Here is a 6,884-nt window from a genome sequence, read left to right on the forward strand (position 1 = left end):
GTGGTAGTGAGAGCACAATGTGGTGGTGTCTGTGGAGGCCATATTGGGAGCAGTAGTGAGGAGGACCTAATCTTCCCATCCAGGGAGGTATCACCATAGACCTAGTGGGGAACAGGATCTCCCATCCTCACTCAGCAGTCATGAAGAGCGGCGCCCCCTACCCACCTTAGATATTAGTGGAAGCTGAGTAGGGAAATTGGATTTCTACTTCCACCTGGAATTAATGAGGTAGCACTCTTGTTTTCTCTGCTGGAGCAGTATTAGAGGAGTCCAGCCAAAGCAGGTTTAAATAGGAACCAGAGTCTCATAACGTAATATCCCAAATCCAGATTTCAATCAAAAATCACTGACAACAAGAATCAAGAAGATATCTAACTGAATGGAAAAAAACAATGACTAGATGTCAACAGTGTGATAAGAGAGATATTAGAATAATGTAACAAGGTATTCATAAAAATATGCATCAAAATGTATTTATGGACATGCTTGAAACAAATGACAAAATAGCCTCAACACATTAAAAAAAAAGATGTTAGCAAATAAACAGAAGATTTTTTTTAAAAAAGACAAATGGAATTCATTGAAGTTATAGAGTATAAGAGCAACACATAAAATTAGTTGTATTTTCATACACTAAAAATGAACAATCTGAAAAGAAAACTAATAAAATAATTCAACTTACAATAGCATCAAAATAATAAAATGCATAGAAATAAATTTAACCAAGAAGATAGAAAGTTTGTACATAAAAATTACAATATATTGCTGAAGGAAATTAAGGATAACCTAAATAAATAAGTCACCCCGTGCTCACAGATTAGAAGATTTAATATTGTTAAGACAGTAATACTCCCCAAAGAAACCTACAAATTTAATGCAATACCTATAAATATCTCAACAATGTTTTTTATAGAAATGGAAAGGCTGACACCAAATTCATAATGGTATTTCCAGGGACCCAAATAACCAAACAACTTTGAGAAAAAGAAAATTGGAAAACTCATACTTTCCAATTTCAAAACTCATTACAAGCTATAGTAATCAAAACAGTGTATTACTGGCATAAATATAGACATGTATATTAATAGAATAGAGAGTATAGAAATAAACCCTCAAATTTATGGTTGATTGATCTTCAATAAGGGTGACAAAATCATTCAATGAAGAAAGAATTGTCTCTTCAACAAATTATGTTGAGACAAATTGATAGCCATATGCAAAAGGATGAAAATCAACTCTTACCTCACACTATATACAAACATTTATTCATCATAGAAAAAAGACCTGAATGAGCTAAAAACACAAAATTGTTAGAAGAAATCACAAGGGGAAATCTTGGGCCCTGGATCTGGCAATGGTTTCTTAGGAATGACACTAAAAGCACAAGCAATTTAAAACACAGATAACTTAGACTTCATCAGAATTAACAAACATTTGCATATCAAATGATATATCCAAGAGAATAAAAAGCCCATACAATGGAAGAAAATATTTACAAATCATGTATTTGATAAGGATCTAGTATCCAGACTATATAAAAGACACTTACAACTCAACAACAGAATGACAAACAATCCAATATAAACATGTCAACGGACTTGAATAGACATTTCTACAAAGAAGATTTACAAATGGCCCACAAACACACGAGAGGCTTCTCAGAATCATTGGTTATTAAAGAAATGCAAAAAAAAAAGCACAGTGAGATACCACCTTACCCACACTAAGATGACAATAATAATAATAACATCAACAATAAAAAGAAGAAGGGGAAGAGGAGAAGGAGGGAGGGGAGGAGGAGAAGACTAACAAGTGTTTGTGACTATGCAGGACATTGGACCCCCTCATACATTGCTGGTAAAAATGTGAAAAGGTGCAGCTACTATTGAAAACCATTTGGTGATTTCTCAAAAAGTTAAACATAAAAATACTATATGACCCAGCAGTTCCACTCCTAGGTATATACTCAAAAGAACTAAAAACAAATGTTCAAACATTTGTAAACAAATTTATACAGCACCATTATGCACAATAACCAAAAGGTGTAAACAACACACATGTTCATAAAGTGAAGAATGAATTAAAACAATGTCCATATCCATATAATGGCCTATTACTCAGCTATTAAGAAACTGAAGTACTAAGAGAGTGTAGCAAGATGGCACAATAGAAGGCTTCACTAATTGCATCTTGGATACCAGCTCAACCACAACAGGATAGGGCATGGATTAGAGTTGCAAAGCCGCTTTCCTGGCCCTAGCTCCTGGTCAACCTTTCTAGACACACTCTTGGACAGAAGGGAGCCCAGTAGCTTGGAGGAAAGGACCAAGTCCTGGCAGGATTCATCACCTGTTACTTAAAGAGTCCTTGGACCCCAAATAACCATCAGTGATACCCAGGTACTATGACAAGGGCCTTGGGCCAGGTGCTATGTCAAGGACTGTGTCTTGTGGTTTGAGACTCAGATATGCTGGTTCAAGGTGAGACTCAGCACATTTGGGAGAAAGTAGAGAAAGAAAAACAGAGTCGCTGGGTGGTAATCCAGATAATTCTCCTGGATATTGTCGAAGATCATTGAGATGTTACCTCTATGCGTCTGCAAGAACCACAGCATTACTGGGGTTGGGGTGTACCCTAAAGCAGATACAGCTTAGATCACATTACCCAAGTCCTTTTGAATATCTTGAAAGTCTTCCAAGAAGGATGAGTACAAACAAGCACAGATTGAGAAGAATACAATAAATAAATAACTATTCAATGCCCAGACACAGACAAACATTTTAAAGTATCACAACCATCCAGGAAAACATGAACTCACTAAATTAACTAAAAGAGCCAGCAGGGACCAGTCCTGGAGAAACACAGATATGTGAACTTTCAGACAGAATTTTAAACATTTGTGTTGAGGAAACTCAAAGAAATTCAAGAAAACACAGAGAAGGGATTCAGAATTCTAGCATACAAATTTAACAAAAAGATTGAAATAATTTTTAAAATTATTTAAAATTTTTTACATTTTAAAAATTGAGCAGATATTCTGGAACTGAAATATGCAACTGGTATACTGAAAAATAAATCAGAGTCTTTTAATAGAAGAATTGATCAAGCAGAAAAAAATTATTAGTGAGCTTTAAGACAGGCTATTTGACAGTACACAGTCATAGGAGATGAAAGAATAAAGAATAAAATACAATGAAGCATGCTTATAGAATCAAAAAAAATAGCCTCAGAAAAGCAAATCTAAGAGTTACTGGCCTTATAAAGGAGGTAGACAAAGAGATGTGTGTAGAAAGTTTATTCAAAGGGATAATAACAGAGAACTTCCCAAACCTAGAGAGATATATCAATATCCAAATAAAGGAAGGTTATAGAACACCAAGCAGATTTAATCCAAAGAAAATGTGTTATTCTGTTCTCATGCTGCTATGAAGAAATACCCGTAACTGGGTAATTTATAAAGAAAATAGGTTTAGTGGGTTTCAGCAGCTAGGGCGGCGGCAGGAGTGGCAGCGGCCAGGCAGCCCAGTTTCGCGAAGGCTCTCAGCCCGCCTCGGTCCGCAGGCACCCGGCATGCGCCTTCCCCGCTGCCAGGATGCCCAAGAGGAAGGTCAGCTCCGCCAAAGGGGCCGCCAAGGAAGAGCCCAAGAGGAGATCAGCACGGTTGTCAGCTAAACCTCCTGCAAAAGTGGAAGCGAAGCTGAAAAAGGCAGCAGCGAAGGATAAATCTTCAGACAAAAATGTGCAAACAAAAGGGAAAAGGGGAGCAAAGGGAAAACAGGTCGAAGTGGCAAACCAAGAAACTAAAGAAGATTTACCTGCGGAAAACGGGGAAACGAAAACTGAGGAGAGTCCAGCCTCTGATGAAGCAGGAGAGAAAGAAGCCAAGTCTGATTAATACCATATACCATGTCTTACCAGTGGTCCCTGTCTCCCTTCTTGTACAATCCAGAGGAGTATTTTTATCAACTATTTTGTAAATGCATGTTTTTTTAGTAACTCTACAAACATTTTTAAGAAGGAGGGAATGCCACCTCATCCCATTTTTTAAGTGTAAATGCTTTTTTTAAGAGGTAAAATCATTTGCTGGTTGTTTATTTTTTGGTACAACCAGAAAATAGTGTGGGATATTGAATTATGGGAGGCTTTGACTGTCTTAGGTGTCAGCTTAACATTCCATAGATGGGGGGTTAGTTTTTATATCCTATAATACAAAGCATATTAAATGGCAATATGGAGTCAGTCCTGCATTTAATGTCTTGAACATTTTAAATTACTTCTATTCCCATGTTGTTTTTTAGTACAATTGTTTCCTAAAGAAAACCACTCCTTGATCATGGCGCTCCCGGTCAGAATTGTGTGCACTCTGTAACATCTTTGGTTGTGGTAGTCCTGTTTTCCTAATAACTTAGTTACTGTGCTGTGAAAGATTACAAATTTGAATATGTAGTGTACCAGCTATTCAGTTGTGAACTGGTGGGCCATATGTAACACCTGACCAACATGTGAAGATACTGGTACTTGATATCCTCTTAAGGAAAATTTGCTTCCAAATTTTAAGCTGGAAAGTCACTGGAATAACTTTAAAAAAGAATTACAATACATGGCTTTTTAGAATTTCATTATGTATATTAAGAATTGTGTACAAATTGAAATGTCTGTACTGATCCTCAACCAATAAAATCTCAATTATGAAAAAAAAGAAAAGAGGTTTAATCGGCTCAGAGTTTCACATCACTGGGGAAATTTCAGGAAACTTACAATGATGGCAGAAGGCACCTCTTCACAGGGCAGCAGGGGAGAGAATGAGTGCCAAGCAAAGCCATCATATTGGGAGGGGCCAAGATGGCCGAATAGCAACAGCTCTGGTCTGCAGCTCCCAATGAGATCAAGGGAGAAGGAGGGTGATTTCTGCATTTCCAACTAAGGTACCCAGTTTATCTCATTTGGAGTGGTTATGCAGTGGGTCCAACCCACAGAGGGCAAGCAGAAGCAGGGTGGGGTGTTGCTTCACTCGGGAAGTATAAGAAGCTGGGGGACCTCCCTTCCCCAGCCAAGGGAAGCCCCGAGGGACTGTGCTACCCAGCTGGGTTACTATGCTTTTCCCACAGTTTTTGCAATCTGCAGATCAGAAGATTTCCTCGTGTGCCTACACCACCAGTGTCCTGGGTTTCAAGCACAGAACTGGGCAGCTGTTTGGGCAGACACCAAGCTAGCTACAGGAGTTTTTTTCACACCCCAGTGGTGCCTGGAACCCCAGTGAGACAGAACCGTTCACTCTCCTGAAAAGGGGGCTGAAGCCAGGGAACCAAGTGGTATAGCTCAGCAGATCCCATCCCCACAGATACCATCCCCAGCAGGCTAAGATCCACTGGCTTAAAATTCTTGCTGCCAGCACAGCAGTCTGAATTCAACCTGGGACACTGGAGCTTGGTGAGGTGAGGGGCGTCCACTATTACTGAGGCTTGAGTAGGTGGTTTTCCCCTGACAGTGCTAAGGAGGCTGGGAGATGTGGACTGGGCAAATTCGCCACAGCACAGCAAAGCAGCTGTGGCCAGACTGCTTCTCTGGATTTCTCCTCACTAAGCAGGGCATCTCTGAAGGAAAAGTAATAGCCCCAGTCAGGGGGCTCACAGACTAAACCACCATCTCCCTGAAACAAAGCACCTGGGGGCAGGGGTAGCTGTGGCAGCAGCTTTAGTGCATTTTATTGTTTCTGCCTGCCGGCTCTGAAGAGAGCAGCTGATCCTGTCCAGGGGGATTCTCCCAGCACAGTGCTCAAGGTCTGTTAAGGGCAGACTGACTCCTCAAGTGTATCCCTGACCCCCATGCCTTATACTTCCTACAGGAGAGCTCTAGCTAGCATCAGGCTGGTGCCCCTCTGGGATGAAGCTTCCAGAGGAAGGAGCAGGCAGCAATCTTTGCTGTTCTACAGCCTTCACTGGTGACACCCAGGTGAACAGGGTTTGGAGTGGCCCTCCAGCAAACTGCAGCAGACCTGCAGAAGAGGGGCCTGACTGTTAAAAGAAAACTAACAAACACAAAGCAAAAACATCAACATCAACATAAAGGTCTTCCACACAAAACCCCCATCCAAAGGTCGTCTGCCTCAAAGATCAAAGGTATGTAAATCCGCAAAGATGAGGAAAAACCAGTGCAAAAATGCTGAAAATTCCAAAAACCAGAATACTTCTTTTCCTCCAAATGATTGCAACTTCTCTCCAGCAAGGGCACAAAACTAGATGGAGAATGAGATTGATGAATTGACAGAAGGAGGCTTCAGAAGGTGAGTAATAATCTCCTCTGACCTTAAGAAGCATGTTCTAACCCAATGCAAGGAAGCTAAGAACCTTGATGAAAGGTTACAGGAACTGCTAACTAGAATAACCAGCTTTGAGAGGAGCATAAATGAACTGATGGAGCTGAAAAACAAAGCACGAGAACTTCGTGAAGCATACACAAGTATTAACAGCTGAATTGATCAAGCAGAAGAAAGGATATCAGAGATTGAAGATCAATTTACTGAAATAAGACAAGATTAGAGAAAAAAGAATGTAAAAGAATGAACAAAGCCACAAGAAATATGGAACTATGTGAAAAGACCAAACATAAGATTGATTGGTGTATCTGAAAGCAACAGGGAGAATGGAACAAAGTTGGAAAACACACTTCAGTATATTACCCAGGAGAACTTCCTCAACCTAGCAAGCCAGGTTGACATTCAAATTCAGGAAGTACAGAGAACACCACTAAAATACTCCTAGATAAGAGCAACCCTAAGACATGTAATTGTCAGTTTCTTCAAGGTTGAAATGAAGGAAAAAAAGTTCAGGGCAGCCATACAGGAAGGTCTGGTTACCTACAAAGGGAGGAAGCCTATCAGACCA

General features: G+C 39.9%; 1 pseudogene across 1 annotated transcript; it reads left to right on the forward strand.

Annotated features, from left to right (window-relative positions):
• Positions 1-3,592: 3,592 nt before the first annotated feature.
• On the forward strand, positions 3,593-4,148 carry LOC111536696 (annotated as a pseudogene). The gene has a single exon (XR_002729796.2). The product of XR_002729796.2 is annotated as a non-histone chromosomal protein HMG-14 pseudogene (transcript).
• The last annotated feature ends 2,736 nt before the right edge of the window (positions 4,149-6,884 follow it).

Source organism: Piliocolobus tephrosceles, chromosome 12, assembly GCF_002776525.5.
Source record: "Piliocolobus tephrosceles isolate RC106 chromosome 12, ASM277652v3, whole genome shotgun sequence".
Taxonomy (NCBI): Eukaryota; Metazoa; Chordata; class Mammalia; order Primates; family Cercopithecidae; genus Piliocolobus; species Piliocolobus tephrosceles.